Here is a 17,635-nt window from a genome sequence, read left to right as displayed (position 1 = left end):
TCAGTTGTGAGCCAAAAAGTAGGAAGTGGAAGAGGTAGAAAAAATAAAATAATACATTGAAGTGAGAAGGAAGGAGAAGAAAGTCATTAAGGAAAGAAGAAAGCAGGGATTGGCAAGGTAGAGAATGAAAAGTAAAGTGCTGTGCAGCTAAACTTGTGCTGTTTATGTAATTTTAAAATACACCAATTACTTCCTAGGTTTGAGCATAACGACTCTTGGAGACAAACCGGTAATCCTCGGCTCTGCTGTGGCTGGGCCCTTTCCAACAATTCTCTGGCTTGCCAACCGCTGTCGTGATTAGGGTTACGACCCTGCAAACTGGTTTGAATTGTGTAGTTTTGAGTCCTGTACTTAATTCGCAGAGCCATAGTAGGCTGGACCACCAAGTACATCAACGGCTGATGACCTCAACCACCACAGTTGGTGTTCACTCAGTAACCCCTGTGGCTCCCTAAACGGCATCTGTACCTACCGTTTTTATAAATATTAAAATGTGCCCTGTGAACATGAGCGGTGTGAACAAGAGCGGTGCTGCTGGCCTTCGGCTCTCCCATTCAATGTTAAGGGAGCTGTGTGCGTTGCCAAGCGCGCGGTAGTAAACCCCTATGCGCGTGCGTCACCTTGGAGCGAGCCTCCACCGGGCCCACGCGACGGGGTCAATGATTCACGGTACATTTCCACCTGACACTGCTTTCCACTCCGCGTCAGCAGTTCCGATAGTGCAGTGCGGGGGGCGGTTTCACGTTACTTCTGGGGCGCTCATTATGTCTCCGGGAACCAAGGAGCTATCTGCCCTCTCTGGCAAAAGTTCAAAGCCTGTTTTCAAGAGTTTCCTCCTGGCTGGGAGTATCGTTTTTCTCTATCGAACCGCCATCCACAGATATCTTAGAAGGTCAAGGCGCTGTCGCCTCCCTCCCAAACAACCACGGCGGAAGGAACAGGCCTTTATTTCTGGCCCCGCGGCTCAGCGGTGTATTAGTGAAGAATGAACTCCTCTCGCCGAGGCCTCCAAGAAGTATCACGTTCTAGTACAGCGTGAACACAATAAAAGCTAGTACCAGAGGACGTTTAGGGAGCGCCCTGCCCCCATGCCTCTTATCGCCTCAGACATTATCGCAGGCCGGCTTGTTAGAAGCGCCGAGCTGCTGCTCGCTGTGGGAGTTTAGCAATCTCTCATTCCCTGGGGAATGAAGCAATATACACAGACCCATTAAATTCGGGCTGAGTCACACATCCAGTCTCAAAGGTTTGTTGATAGATTTATTTTCATTTTGTAGCAGAAGCTTCATACAGTGACTGGTGGCTTTCAGGGTCACCTGTATTGTTTTTGTCTTTATTTTGGGAGCATTTTATCTTTTCATTGTTTTGCAATTTAAGCTGTGACCTTCCCTGGGAGCGACGGGTTGTTGCTTTAAAAATACAAAGACGGATGTAAAAAATACCACAAGAATACAACAGGTTCCTGCAGGCAATTTATTTAGCTCGTGGAATTTAATAACCTTTGTTATAAAAATATCGGAAATGGGCACGTGTTAATACCCAGTGCATTAAAACATATGTATGCAACTGCTACCTTGAAAATGCTGCGAATGTTAATTTTAAGGCATGATGGCGCAGTAGTTGTTTAAATGACAGATTTGATGGAGCTTATTTGTAAAACCTTTCTCGTTAGCTATAAAATGAGAAATGTTATTTGTCTTACTTGAAGCCCTATATCTTTAGAAATTGTATTTTTAGAAGAAGTAGTTAAACCCCCTTAACTGAAGACATTTTATCTCTGTTATTTTGAGTTAAATTTCCCTTTTTGTTACTACTATCAGTTAATTATGTCTACACAGCCATTATTAAAGTGATCATATTTTTATTTTTCGATATTAATTAATTGCAGCGTATTATATAGTTGTCTCACTAACTCTTCTCTTTTCCTCTCTTCTTTCCCCTTTTCCCTTTCTTTTACTGTATTGGTATCCCTCCTTTTAATGAATGTATTTTACTTTTCGACCAATGTTATGAGTTATGGTTTACTTGTTCGTTTATTAGCTGTTATTATGGTCAATATATTTATTATTATTATATTTTGTAGTAAAAAAAAATCCTCTCTAAACCTAGAGCAAATATGTTCATAAATTATATTCAACAATGTTTCAAACTTTAAAAAAAATATGTTTATTCATTATCCGGCCTTGACCTGTCTGCAAAGTGGGATAAGTACATGTCATGTGACCAGAGGCCTCTCTCAAGCATTAACAACAATGCCAATATGGGAAAGGGTTGCACTCAGATTGAGAGGATAGACAATGACTAAATTAATCAAACGAAGCATCCTTTTTGGAAGGCCCTCCTGAAGTGGCAAGAAGTTCAACAAATCTCTAAACAGCCAACACTCATCTTGACCAGATGCCAACTCGTGTTTCAGGGTGTAAGAGCAGAATAACTAAGACCATTGGCACAACATAATTGAAATCCTCTCAAAAGCACTGGGTGATGATGTCTGTCCATGTTTCCCCTTTACCTGTTTATTTCAGTGCTTAATTTGTAAAAAAAATAGGTGCCAGGGACCGCGTCAGGAGGCCACTTCAGCTTGCAGCACGGATAGCCCTGCCAGCGTTGCCAATGGCAGTTCAAACACAATTGCTAATCATCAAACTCTTACAAGTGTGACAATTCAGCCTACTCTAGGCACCCAAAGCTATAAGAATGGCTTGGGCAGCAGTCAATAGTTATTTTTAGCAGCAACACCATATGGCAGACTGGTACAAGCCCCAATGCTGACAATTAAGTTCCAGTGCTGAGCACCGGAAACCACCGGCTCACATTAAGCACAGGTTTCTTTGTTTATTCGCATGTTGCTAGTGTCAGGGAAAATGTTATAATAAGGTGATGCAACAGCCCACTGACAAAAGACATACATATGCTGGAAAAATTAAGCAAAAATTGCTTCCAGTAACAGCGCTGGGAAAAAAGTGATACCATTTTCTTACAAGGCATAAAGATTTACTGAGACCCTTAGGTTTGTAGCCTCAGTGGGCAACGTGTACTTAGAATTGATAATGAATTTCATATAATTGTGGCATACTTGTCCACAGCTTCTAAATACAGATGCCTTTTCACAAACTGCACTTGTAGTTGTTATTCACTATCCTGCAGCCTCTCCTAAGATATTTAGACAGAGAATTCCACCACCTGTGCAGGGATCTCCGCGCACATAGATCTATGTTTTAGTAGTTATGTGGGAGGAACATTAGGAAGTGTCTGTAAATAGGAACTAATTAATACTAAATGGCAGGGGATTAATAGAGGGGAGGGACATGCAAATACAAATACCCAACCACAAAAGAGTCACACAGCCAAAAATTACCCAAAACTGTTGTAAATGTACTCTAGCCCAGCCATAGACTAAGCCATTTAGTAAGTCCATCACCACACATGGCCCCTCTCAAGTACTGCCACACACTGTAATAGTTGATTATTTTAGTTCTTTTGTTTTGAGTTAGTAATTATATTATGTTAATTTACATTAAAATACTTTGAGTATGTATTTAATAATTATTAAACACTATTCCCCAGTTGAGGAGACCTCTGTCTACTTGTAAAAAGTTATGAGTAGTAACTTTTCATTGACAAATCCTGGGGCCAGAGGCTCCACAATGGGGCAGAGAAATGTAATTTGCACCTAAGAGTAACTTTACACTCAGAAATAGTGATTAACATAGGTTCGGAGATGCCGGCGAGTAGGAGTACCACGCCTCTACGCCGCTAGCGCGTCAATGGCCCCGCCCCCTTCTCACTCGTAGCAGGACGAAGCAGACACGGATGGCGGCGGATGGCGGCGGATGGCGGCGGCGAGGGACTGAATACCACTCGAGCTGCCAGAAGCCGAGCGGCCAGAAGCCGGCAAAAGGAATAAATACCAGCTACAATACGTGACGGAAAGCGGAAAGAAAGAGAGAAAAACGGGCTCCAACGCTGATGCAATGGAAAACAGCGTGAGGCTCTACAGCTTTATTCTTGATTAGGCTCAGGCTCTAACAGGCTTCATTGCTATCGATAGCTGAAGCTTGCAACGCCAGTACGGCATCAGGGATGCAGAGCGGCACCTGAATCCTGCACAGTCCTGCTGTAACACGTAAGGAGGAAATGGTGGTGGGGGAGCTGAGGTGACAATTTGTTTGAGAGACTATTAAACGGGGGAGAAAAGAAACCTGAGCAACATTTGGAGTCTAAAGAGAAAAAAAAGGAGAAGGGGAGGGGAAAAAAAAAGAAAAAAATATATAAATAATCATGGTGAGACCCCAGAAAGACGGAGCGACAAATGCAAAAACCACTAGAACTGAAGCTCAAAAAGTTAAGAAAACGCGCCGTGCCCTTACAAAAATGGCGCGTCAAGCGGTTCGCAAAAGTGAAAGGGGAGTGGTTTTATCCTCACCAGAGAGTCGTAGTATGCTGGAAAGCTCAGAAGAAGATACCTCCCCGGTCATGATAGCGGATATTGGCGAAGATAAAACATCTCTGGCTGATCTGTCTGTGCCTCGAGAGAAAAGTAGCCTGAGTGGGGTTACACCTGCCTTCTCCTGTATTAATCGTGACTCTAATGCAACAAGCAATGCTCCAAAGGGGATTAAACAATTCCCGTTATTTACCAAAATACAATCTTTACAATCTCCCCAGCCTCCTCAGCAACCTTCACCACCTCAGCTAGTAGGCTCTACAGCATCCTTGTTAATCTCGCCTGTGACCCTGACTGGCTGCGAGAATCTCACCCTGCAGGAGGATCCTTATCTCCTGGAACCTACAAAGTCAACAGGGAAGGAAAAGACCCTTGATTTATCCCCTGGGGTGGATATAGTAAAACACGTTGATGACTCTGTGGTGCATGGGGATCTAGGGGCACCAGGAATAACTGTTGAGCCCCTCCAGGCTTCGGTGCCGTCTTTGCAGTCTTCTATACAAGAGCCGCCAGCTGAACCAGGGCCCCTAGCCTCCACGATGCCGCTAACTTATTCTAAAATTATATCCCTAGCCAATTTTAGTATTGAAAATCCGGGAACTTTTCAAGTAGATATTAGGGATATGCTAAATTTGATTTTGGGAGAAATAAGGGATATGAAGAAAATACAGCAAACAGAGATTAGCACTCTAAATCAGCGGTTAGACAAAATTGAAGACGCGATTTATGGTCTCCCTTGTAGAGTCACTGAGGCTGAGACTAGAATATCCACAATCGTGGATCAAATGAGCTCTGTTCTGTCCGAGTCAAAGGAGGCCGTAAAAAGGAGAAGATATCTCGAAAATAAGGTCGAGGAATTATAGAGCAACTCTAGGAGATCCAATCTCCGGATAGTAGGGGTACCTGAAGGGATCGAGGGCTCACAAACTCTTCACTAGGTCAACTCGTTTATAAAGCAGCAAGTTTTGCCGGAACATGAGGGGGATCTCTCCATTACTAGGGCACATTGTGTTCCAGCTCAGCCTTTCCCCAATTCCCCATTCCCCATTCCCGCGGACGATTCTCCTGAACTTCGCCGATTATAGAATAAAAGAGAAAATTCTGTCAAAGGCTATTCACCAACGCCAGTTTTCGATTAATGAGACTCAGAAGTGTCGAATTTTTTCAGACATGACTGCGGTAGCAGCTCGTAGAAGAAAGGTACGGGTTTTCCACCAAGTATTGGAGGTCGCTCTAACCTGTCTGCTTTACGCAGGTGATGTAATTTTCAATCTTACTTCAAAAGGCTTAAACAGCCGTTTGGCGGCTCTCAAACAATATGCGGACCTACATTACTATTATGCTTCCAGAGAAAAAAGTGTGTAAATATATTAAGTCCTTATGGTATCTGGGCTCCCAAAAACTAGAGAGAGTTAAATCATATCGCTTTCTAGGAAAAAACATGTCTAGCCCCCTCAGTGACTCTGATCATATATCAAACAATGTGGGTAAAGCTTTGTCTGACACTAAAGGGTTAGATGCATTTTTAATGCAGTAGGCAGGAGACATGTTTACCATGATCTCACCATATATCAACCAAGATCCCTTCCACCTTATTGTATACAGTGGAGCTAGTAGATGTGGCAGTCTGGGGTTTTCTGAATAAGACCGAAATTTTAGGATGACTAACCTCGTGTAATACCATAGCGATGACAGGCACTCTAAGACTGAGTTTGGGATCAAAAGTTCTTTTGTACAAGGCTTGGTAGAAGTGATATGATGGGCTTCTTGTCTGATGCAAAGCTATGCTTCCTCACAAAGGCACTTTATATATAAGGAGATTTTTTTATTGAAGGTAGAGAAGTCTCTGTATTTTAGAAGTTTTAAGTATGCTCTAGAGCAACTGGAGTTAGGCCAAAAAGTGATATCTTCTACATCAGCAACTCAACTAAAAGCATGCCTAAAACATGTTTCTATAAACATTTCATTTTATTGAGAATAAACATGCTTCAGTTGAATGTTCTAACTTCCAAATGGTATGGTACCTCCAATGTTTGTGATATAGGTCAAAATCGAATCCGAGATTTGAAACATTATTTGTTTGTCCTGCCTTGTTGTTATGTCGACGAAAGTTGTTGAGTCCTCCTCTTTGGAAGTGTTGCATTTGAACCCCAGCAGAGGCTCTCCAATTGCTATATAATCCTCCTAATGAACTGTTTTGCTATTGAGTTTTTAACTTTTCAAAATCTATTTTAAATTTTTACAGAATATCTTAATATGAAATTCTGGCTTTTTGATCTGTTAATGTGATGGTTTAAATTGTGAGTAGCAACTCAATCTGTTCTTAAGAATATTTTTTTATGTGTTTTATATTTGCATGTCTCTGTTTTATGTCGACCTCCTAAGAGTTCCAAAGCATGAAATAAAAACCTTGAAACCTTAAATACTGGGCAACATGTGCTTTGCGGTTTGGTAATCCTCATTATGATTTATGTTTTACACTACCACAAAGATCTGTAATCATAGTGACTCTGAAGTGAGTTGTAAGGGGATGCCTTCATAGCACTAGCACTTACTTTGCCCTTGCTGCAACTGATCCACTTTGAAGGCCTACAGTTCCGCTCATATGCTGATGACACTTAAGTCTGTATGTGAATGAGCCGATTTCCACTTCTGAAGGGCTACGCCATTAGCTTTATTAAAATCACTAGTTGGCTGTTAGCCAGTGAGTTGAAAGTCTATACACGCAAGCCTGAGGTGGCATTATTGGGGTTGATACAGATCTATGCCTTCCACAATTACATTTATGGTTCATTCCATACTCACAAACCAGGTAAGAAATTTAGATGATATCTGTGATAGAGACATGAGACTCAAACCTCACACTAATTGCCTTCGGACTGCTGGATCAAAAGGCACAAACTACAATGGATATTGTATTTATGACACAAGTTACTCAAAACCTGTGGTGAGTGCACTCTATAGCTGAAAGCTATATATTGGGAATGCTATATTTTGGTCCAATTCAAAACACAGCTAAATCGTCCGCAGCTGTTACAGAATTTTAGTCCATTTGAACTTTGGACTTCCTACAAGCAATCATGTTTCCTACATAGGAACTCTATTTACTGGCTACCTATAAAAGGGATGGTGCATTTCAAAATCTTGAGATATGTTAATAAATGACTTTAGGGAACTGAACCACCCTATCTTAAAAAGAACATGTTGTCTTATCAGCCAGTAAGGGCAATACATACTGGAAGCTGTTAAGAATTGACTCTGCAACTTCCCATGATCCATTATTTTTGCCTGCCTTCACTGTTGTTTAATGCCTAGGTGTTATTCAGTCCAGGGTACATGCTCCAAAAGTGTGTGAGTAGCTTTCAGAATTCAAGATGAGAATGAGGATATGTATGAGACGCTTTGAGAGGGAAGCCAAGAGGATTGTGGAAAAGAAAACTCAGTTAATTCTAGGCAGGGAGCCAGTGACCACAATAGTCCTATCTAAGTTGCAGACACACCCAGACACTCAAGTCCTGGGACATGAGGACACGTAGAGCTATTTCATGTGGTACTTCCTGCTCTTCAGTGCAAGCAGTGGCAATTATATTAATTTTTAAAGAAGGCAAACATTGTGGTGACTGGTTCTAAATACACCATTAAATCAATGTTTATTTTCTATGGTGTGATGGTGAAAGTACAGAGAAAGAGTTTAGCTCTCTATATACAATAATTTGACTGCAATGTAACATGCCATAGACTGTGCTGGCTGGCGCGTGCCTGATTTGAAGTGCAGGTTTATGATATAACACAGGTAGTCATTTGCACAATGCAAGTAAGTAAGTAGGCCAAATTCTTTGCTGAGCTTAGAATGAAATTTCAGAAAAGAAAAGAATCTTGAGGTCAACAGATAGCAGATGGGCCTTCCTGCAGGTTGTGTCTGCATGTGTTTACAGTTCCTTTCAATATTACTTTGGTGACTGCTTCTTGTGTGGGAGTGGTTGCATGCATATACAGATTCCCCTAAAGTGTGGAAAATGTAGGTGAATGGGCAATATTAATGTAAGTAGCCAAGCTGGAACTTAGCGCTTACATTTGTCAGCAGAAGGCAGAGTGCATCTTCACTTTTATCTTTACATCCATGGGTGATTACCGAAGAGCCCTGAATAAAGTGGTCATGTGATCGATTCTTGTGGGAGGCATTAACACGCACGCAGAGGTTTTCTAAATCAACTAGATCTTGGTGTGAGAACACCTATATAGAACTCTCCCTGAGGCAACTGAATGCTGTATATCCTGACCAGACCAAAAAGAAGCACAAAGAAGGATCATTCAGAGTAACAGCTTCTGATACACCTGTCAAGCCCCTTTTCAAATCATTTGGCACATTGTTCTAAGCCATGGAGCCTGGTGTTTACAAATTTAGAAATAATGTAGGCTGAAAAAGGTACACAATATTACACTGATCCAGCCTGGAAGACATTACGGCACTGAGTATGAAAGAGGTCAAGGGTACAAAAGACAGGATGTGCCATCATCAAGTTCCTCCTGCTACTGTTACCCTTAAAGACCCTATAAGATAATAAATTACAAAGTTTTTTTAGTCCACAATATCATCATGGTAAACGCTAAAGGAATATGAAACTTAAAGAACATTTTTTCACAGTTACCTTAAAAAATGAAAAGATGGAAAATGTTGCTAAATAGTTATTTAGAAAGGTTTAAACAGATTTTTAAAAATGAGACACACTTTATTTATTACACAGTAATCTTAAGGAATTTGTTTTTGTGTTTCCGTGTGATTCATATATTTATTTCTAGATTCCCGCAAATGATCAGTCTGTTTTGTATATTTGCAAGCCAGGTTTAGAAGATTTAAATTGCAAATGAAAATATTAATACTGTCCATTAGGGAATTTTCCAGAATAGCATGTATTGCTGAATAGAGGTTTTGAAACTCTCTAGCAATATCCTTGGCAGAAGTAATTGATTCACCATTTTGTTGTTTAATAAATATTATTTTGTTTTATAATTAGTTATCATTATATAATTAGCTAATACTCAACAGAGTTATTTCAGCAGATAAACGTCTTTGTGATATTTGATATAGAGACGCATCTCTTTTACTTAGAATATATTAATATTCCAATCCTAATTTCTGTAATGAAATTAATAGCAATTACCTCTTAAGAAGATAAAGAGCCTCTTAGTACATTAATTCTGATTTTCAGATTTTGTAGTGCTTGTTTTAAGAGTTTTATTATATAGTTATCAAAGAGGAAACACAATATCTGTAATAGCCTTACAGTCATTCCAATTTAGGGTGTATGAACCCTGAGCAGGATCATGCCTTGTAAAATTATTTAAACAACCCTATACCTTATTTACCTATTTTTCATTTTAAATTATATCTGCATTCAAACTCCATCTATAGCACAAGGTTTTAAAACCTGATATTTTAAAGTTAAATAAATCCATAGTGTCATCAGAAAGGCAAAAGGTTTTCATGAAATGTTCTGAGACTGAATTCCACTAATGCATAGAAATGAATAAACAGATAATGCATGATTGGTTTTATGAACATAAGAAAATATAGTCAATTTCTTAGTAGTGGGAAAATGTAATTGCCCAGGAGCAACACATTTTTTAGTGCATTGTTATCATGTAAAACCTTATGACTGTTTTAAAAAAATATATATATGTTATATCAACAATACATAGTGAGTGAACATCAAAATACTAAAACAAAAAACTGGACCAGGCAATAAGAGGAAAAGAAACAAGAAAATGCCTATGTGAATAGTCAAGATAAATGCACATTTAGCAAACAGACAATGCCACTTGCCATTTCCATAAATATCTAGAAATCTTTGACTGGCCCTGTTTTCCATGCATACTACTGAAAATGTATCTGAATTCAGAAAAGGTGTCAATTTGCACCCGTCAATAGGGGTATATCTACAGGTATAAATGTTTGTAAACTTTTCTTTATGAATCTGGCCCAAGTAGGTACCAGTAATGGTAATTAAGAAGATGTGACAGTAGTGACTACTGTAAATGCCAAATTCCTCTCTCAACTAAATTGGATTACAGAAGTGCATACTTAAATAATCTTTCGTACTCCTTTCTTTCAGCGGTCTCTCAGCGGTCCAATCCCCCGAAACCAAGAAAGGCGCGAACTCCACTTTTTGCAGTGCAAATGTATATTTATTTTCTTCAGTGCATGGCCGCCATGACGACGCGTTTCGAACCTCTGAGGGTTCTTGATCCCATGACCCACCACGTCATTTCTCCCCATTTTAAAGTAACAAGTGCGTAGATTTTTCCTTTCTCTCTTTCACTGTAATAATGAAACTAGAAAACAGACTATCCGTGTGTTTTCTACACCATTGCACAAAACAATAATCAGTTCTTAATACGTGTGTTTGCATTCCATATTTTAGCATAAATGCTTAAAGTTATTGAAAAGCAGAAATGTTATTATTGTCCTGGTAAGTATTATCAATTACTCAGTAACGCTTTTGACTTTATCCTTTATCACCCATCAATGTTCATTTCCTTGTATGCATAATGCAGAAAATCATATTGAACACAGTACATTGTTATCTATTCTGTATAAAATGGACGATTTGATAATCAAAACAGTATAAATACGAATTTTTAAAAAACATCATCACATAATACCTGTTTATCTACTTGTTTTAATCTTGTTATGTCTGTGCAAAATACGCTGATGGGTGTAAACATTTCCAACTTATGTAAATAATCACTTTTTAAAAACAAACTTTTTTAGGTCTAATATTTGTGCAAGATGTCAGAAAAAAAGTGCTGATGCTACATACCCTAAATTGTGCCTATAACTGTCTTATCTAAAAGTGTGTTGTGCACATGAGCCCATGTGCTTACAACAATCCCTTAGATAGAGAAAAACGAATCGGGGGGGGGGGGGGTTTATTTGAAGTTAAAATTTTATAAAATCATAATGATTATCCGACTATTACCTATGGATTTTATTTGTGTACCACTATAACTTTTCCTGATGCCAACCTAGTACCAAAATTATTGATGTTATAGCCACGTGTGTAGATCCTCCGTTGTGTTTAGATCATGAGGGCTTTTGCTGTCTAGTTCTAAAATGTATTTAGTTTCTAGTCGCCTCAACGTGGCTTCCCTGTTCCCTCCTCTTCTCGGAGTCAATTGCGTAAAATTTTAAGTGGTCCATATTGCTAGAATGGACCTCCTCAAAGTGGCGGGCCATCGGATAGGTGATATCTTTATTTGTGATGGCCCGCATGTGCTGGAGTATTCTCTTGTGGACCTGCAACTTTGTGCTTCCCACATATCGCAGTCCACAAGAGCACTCCAGCACATACACGACAAAATCTGATTTACAGGTTAAGAATTTGTTAATAACAGAGGGCTTATCTTTAAAAGCTGTTGAAAACGATGTTTTGTTTTCCCCATGTTTACATGCTTTACATATCATACAACGGACTTAAATAATCTTATATAAGTAAATCATTAAACCAGCTAAAATGTCAGAAGGTGAATATCTGAAACGAATTCACATACAGTAAAACTAAACAGCCAATTCCATTTGAACTGTATGGTTGTGATAAAGGAATGATATAAGTTTCCATGGAGAAAATAATATTTAGTGTTACAGTTCAAAACAGTCTCCAAAATGGTGTCATTAGGAAGGCCATATTTAAAATGTTTCAGTCTTCCTTAATAGCACAGAATTGTTGAAAACAAATGCAATAAACTATTTTTTTTATCCAAATGCAGTTAAAGAGGGTGTTTCTCAAGCTGCTTCATGACGTGGAACTATATGCTCATAGTATAAAGCTTTGAAAAAGTTCTGCCTAGGATTGGTAGCATTGTGAATCCTTTTAGATGGAATACAATGAGATTTCTGAAATTAAGATTTCTTACATTTAAAAGAGCTAAAAAAACTCAAAGATCAGGTATACATTATTTAATACATGTTCTACATTTAGCCTCCTTTTAAACTGTTTTCTTGTTCTTTAAGTCCAACAAAGACTTTTGAAAAGAGTACACAAGTTCAATCATTGGTCTAATGAAGGAAATTGAGTCTTTATTATCTTTCATTTTAATTTCGCGGTTTGACACTTTTATAGTAATTTCAGATCTATCATACCTGTAAGCAGACAATTCTTTTTAAGTTTTCTTAATATTATATGTTAGTGTTATGACTATATCACATAAGGTTTCTATTGCAGTGTTGCCAACACTACACTTCATTTTAGCTTGAGTTGAAGGTATGTTATTACCATTTTTCATTGCAGCTTTAATTGATTATAGATCCTTAACAAAAGTGTAGTTTAGGAAATGCCGCAAATATATCAACTAAACAATTAAACATAATGTTAGCTAAGCTCACACAGATAATGGTCTGTGTCTGTCAGGGCAATAATAAACAATACCTGTTGTGGGTTTGTGTTATGTATCATTCTGTGTTCAAATTCCTGAGATGCTATGAGCATGCTATACTATATGCAGAATGCTGTTGGTGTAGGAGCAGTGCAGATGTCCTACTGTATGTTCCTGCTGTGATGAGTACTCTTGACAATAATGTACTGACACTGTTTACCAGGACTAGTGCATTACTACAATAGGCCCCTTGTTAACGTACAGACTGAATGTGTTTAATAAGGAACTATAGTTGAGCTCCCTAAAACATCTCAGGTACATGGATTTATACAAATATCCAGCTAATTTGATTGGGTAAATATCATGTCCCATCCAATTATAATATTAGATAAATACACTCAATAGTGAAATGCATATCAGCAAATGAGAAAGTAATAATAGTTAAACTGAGTCTATGTGTAAATTCTCTAATGCTAGGTTTAAGATGTCTCTAGCTATCTTCTGTCACCCAAGAAAATCAATTACAATCCTGCATATTTCACTTAATTGATAATGGTGCTTTTAAAATACTTATTCCGTCACACTTACCTCTAATAATAATGCACACCACTCAGGGTCATGGAAACATGCATTGACAAAACAAATAGGCATTGCTATTATGGCCACCCATGGAGCTACTGGCTTTCCTGATGCTTAAGGACACATGGGAGGCCATCTTTAAATGGAATGCCCCTTACTTTATTAGCTTACCACCACAATGTTACCAAACATCACCCTCAGTTGTGTATGTGTATTGCTTTTATAAACTATGCACCGAATTCAAAGTGGAAATGAAAACCAATGGAACAAAGATTGAGATGACACTTGCAGCCCCAGATTGGGGATAACTTAAGGCACCATTCCTGCTAAGGTAAACTAAATAAGCTCTGCCTGGGGAACTGAACTGGTACTGGCACTAAGAGATTGAGTGACTGTTTGTAAAGTTACACACATTTCACACACATAGGCTATTAGTTTTATACACTGTCAGTAGATTTGCTTCATTTTCCTTGAAAGTTTGTGAAATAAAGGTCATTTTGAATAGCTTGTCGTTTGTTCATCAATACTACCATTGTAAACAGCCCCCTTGTTTACACATTGTATACATTTTATAATACCCGGTCATAAGACAATATAGCAAGATAAAGTGTCCATGAACAGAGAGGAAGCAGGAAGCAAATGATCAGTAAATTATGTTCAGAAAGGGGAGCAAGAGAAGGTCACACAGAGAGAAGTCAGACTAAGTATCACAACAATATAAAACTTGAGGATGAATTAATGAGCAACGTAGGCTACCTCTTCTGGTGTTCGCTACATAAAATGACCAAGACATGAAGGGCTGTAAGTGCATAGCAAGCACATACTCCAGGACAGTCATTCCTTTGTGTCACTCCTGTCACTTTAATAAAAAAGACTTGTCACAAGCTATCACCTTAAAGTTTTTGTTTCTTTTAACGAAGAGGTGCTGCATGCCACAGCCCTGGCAGCATAGCATGGGGACAAGGGTTTCTTAAATGAAGCTTCTCTGTGCATTACTGTGTAGAAGCCTGGAAGGGAGTGGTAGTCCAAGTACATCACTAGAAATCGCTACTGGGTTACCACTCCTCAACTCCTGATTAGGTCAGCTTCTGAAAGGAGGACAGTATAGGCACACCAGCAGTTATTACCATTAAAAAATAAAAAAAATAGTAGAAGAGATTAGTCTATGAGTCCTGGCACTGATGTGCACTATTTTGTCGGCAGATGTGCATATTGTGCGCAGGTAAATGTCATTATTTACAGCGAGGCGGGTCAATGAATGACATTGGTTGACTCATTGCCCCATTATATATGCTGTGGTGGGTGAAAGCAAAATGTGAATGACGCTGAAATAGACCAATAGATGACTGAAAGCCCCTATACGGATGTTTGCATGTACATGTATGTATTTTGTATGATTGAGGGTACTTTTGGACAAAGAATAGGCCTTGATCAGTGGGAGTCCTAAAAATACATCTCATTTAAGATGTTGACATAATACACCAAGACAAGTTAGGAACTTTGCTTGAAAAGATAGATGTGTGAAACAATATTTACAATCATTATGAGATCCTCACCAATTAAATACCTGCACAGTAGCAAAAACGAATTGGTGCCAAAACAAAATCACTTTTTCTCTCAATTCTATCATGCATCTTCACTCATAAACAAACTTTTTTTCATGCAAAACAGAGTTCATAAGCAATTCATATGGCACTTGGAAGATCCTAATTGTGGAAGGATGAAGCACATACATTGAATGAGAGGTTCTCATCTATGAGGAAAGTTGTTTATCTTTATATAGAGAAATATTCATGAAAGGCATCAGACACACTTTATATCATCTCAAAGTATTCTAAAGCACACTGATATAGAGAAAATTCACGTTCTTTTCATTTAGTCATCCATTAAATACTGCTTCTTAGTAGTGGTGGTTCGGTTAGTGTAGAGAGAGTGAGTTTATGTCAAAGGTTGAATAACGATGATTACTGACTTATTTATATTCCAGGTTTCAGGACTACCAGTATTTGACTTCAACATAAACAGTCTAAAACATTAAGATATTCTGAAGGTACACCAGTTCCTTAGAAAGTGATAGGTGATGCACTACAGTGATAAGTGACTAAAATATTCATCTTGGCTTTGGATATCCCCTACGACCCAGAGATGTCAATTCCGTACAGAGTTACAATATCCAGTATTTCTCTTTTTCTGTTATCCCAACCCCCTTTCCACAAGTATACAATTAACCTACATATTGCAGTTGGGTGTAGTTGACTGGGGATGTAAAGAAGTGCCGGAAAAATGTATCACTCCTGACTATAAGGTTAGTGCTTTCTGGTAGATTGCAAAGCCCACGTTATAGTCCAACCGGAATGCGGGATTCTACCCCATTTGACATCTTAGATGTAATAATGTAGAGCCTTATTTAGAATTTGAAAGGTGTTTGTCTTTAAAATTGGCCGATGGTTTTGGCTCTCATGTCCACTGACCACAAAACCAGAGTTAGGTCCATCAGCAGTGCTTCCCTCTGCCATTGATGGTTCAGCCTCTCCCCGTTGGTGGTAATATGTCCTTGGAGGCGAAGGAACTATTTCTGCCATATTTGTAGATGTATTACACCATGGTGTGATGCACAAGGTGTTGTGACAGGAGCTGGCAATAGCAGAAAGGTAAATTTATGGCAGACTTCCATCAAAATTGTCAAAATACCTCTAGTGTAGATCTACCAATTCCAAACACCTGCTGCCTCCCCAACAAAAACAAGGCCTCAGAAACCAAATCATTTACCATGCACAACCCAGGCCTGTGCTGTTCTGCAGTTGAAGCCATGGCAGACAGGAGAGACCCATGTTTTTGTGAGAATGAGCTGACTATCATGATGGATGAAATTGTGAGGGTAGAATGACAGTTGTTTGGATCTCAGATGCGGAGCACAACCATGAGTTAGTGTAGGGAAATGGGGCCCTGAACAGTCTACAGTGGACAAAGTAAATTCAATATGCGGTGCTCTCAGGATGGCAAAAGATTAAATGACTTACAAGCAAGAGTGCATTCTATCTATACCAAATCCCACTAACATGACCACTGCGGTTGGCCTTCTGGATGCATTACTTGGCCCGGAGAATATAAAAGAAAGACTCTGACACATGTTTAAGGTTGTTATGAATTCAAATGATTTATTTAAGGGTTTATTGACAAATATTGCGATGAATATTATTAATCATGAATGCATTTGGATGTGGTTTTGGATTCTATTGGTTTTAATGTTGAATCCCAACGTGATTACTGCTTTATTTAGGCAGTGACCTCTTGACAAAGCCAGTAGGCCTGCTGTATTGTGACGGTGCATCTCGTATAGGTGGAGGTGTGTTGCTATTATGGGGGTCAAGACCCACTGGGGGTCAAATGTGATGTCACTGTATCACTAACAGTATTTACAAGTACTGGATGTAAAAGTTATAATTTGATGCATTGTATTTAATGGTGCATGTGTAATAAATATGCTTTGCCTTTTTAAAAGAAAAAACACTGAATGTACAATTATTTATTGAGTGTTGATGTTGCGTGTAAGCTAATGGATATTCCCTCCCCTGAGTAGGCCTTAACCTGTTCTACCTCGCTAACCTAAGTGAGTCAAGTGCTACAATGGAGTACTTGGTTTCCAGCAGAGAGATAATTGTTGACTTATTAATTGTGATAAGATCTTACTTAACGTTTGAAAAAACCCTTGAAATTCATTAAAAAAACAAAGTTTAAAGTTGTCCGATTGTCCGTTCTTCCTCAGGATCTGCACGTGATGCTACAAGGACCCACCTCCTGGCACCTCCAACTCCGCTTGCTATTATAGCACAGAGTATTAAAGTGGCCAAGCGGGGGGAAGGGAATGAGAAGGGAACAGCGGTGAAGGAGACCTGCAAAAGAAAATAATATACAAAACAATACATAACATTAATCTGATCACTGGAATCAGGTATGAACCAAACAACCAGAGGCATTATGAAGAAAGGAAGCAGTTAAAGCAACAAATAAAGTAAAACTTGTCACCACCCAAAAAACATAAGAGTTTTTTCTAATATGTTCAGGATCTTTAATGTTCTTTCATAAACAACAAAGTATATAAATGGTGATGTAAGATGCTTTTTGGTAAAGGTTGCCCATTAAATCATTAGCATACACCATGACATCTAAAATGCTTCTCTTCTCTATTGCATTCTTGGTCAACCAGAATATGCAGAACTGTTCATATGTGATCCT

The 17,635-nt window shown here is 38.8% G+C and overlaps 1 long non-coding RNA gene across 1 annotated transcript; it reads left to right on the top strand.

Annotated features, from left to right (window-relative positions):
- The first annotated feature begins 1,155 nt into the window (after positions 1-1,155).
- On the top strand, positions 1,156-17,403 carry LOC146805706 (uncharacterized). The gene is made up of 3 exons (XR_014967496.1): positions 1,156-1,246; positions 10,561-10,737; positions 17,166-17,403. It is a non-coding gene; the product is annotated as an uncharacterized LOC146805706 (long non-coding RNA).
- The last annotated feature ends 232 nt before the right edge of the window (positions 17,404-17,635 follow it).

This window comes from Triturus cristatus, chromosome 8 (assembly GCF_964204655.1).
Source record: "Triturus cristatus chromosome 8, aTriCri1.1, whole genome shotgun sequence".
In the NCBI taxonomy this organism is placed as follows: domain Eukaryota; kingdom Metazoa; phylum Chordata; class Amphibia; order Caudata; family Salamandridae; genus Triturus; species Triturus cristatus.
Note: the sequence above shows the minus strand (reverse complement) of the source record. Positions and strands in the feature narration are given on the sequence as shown.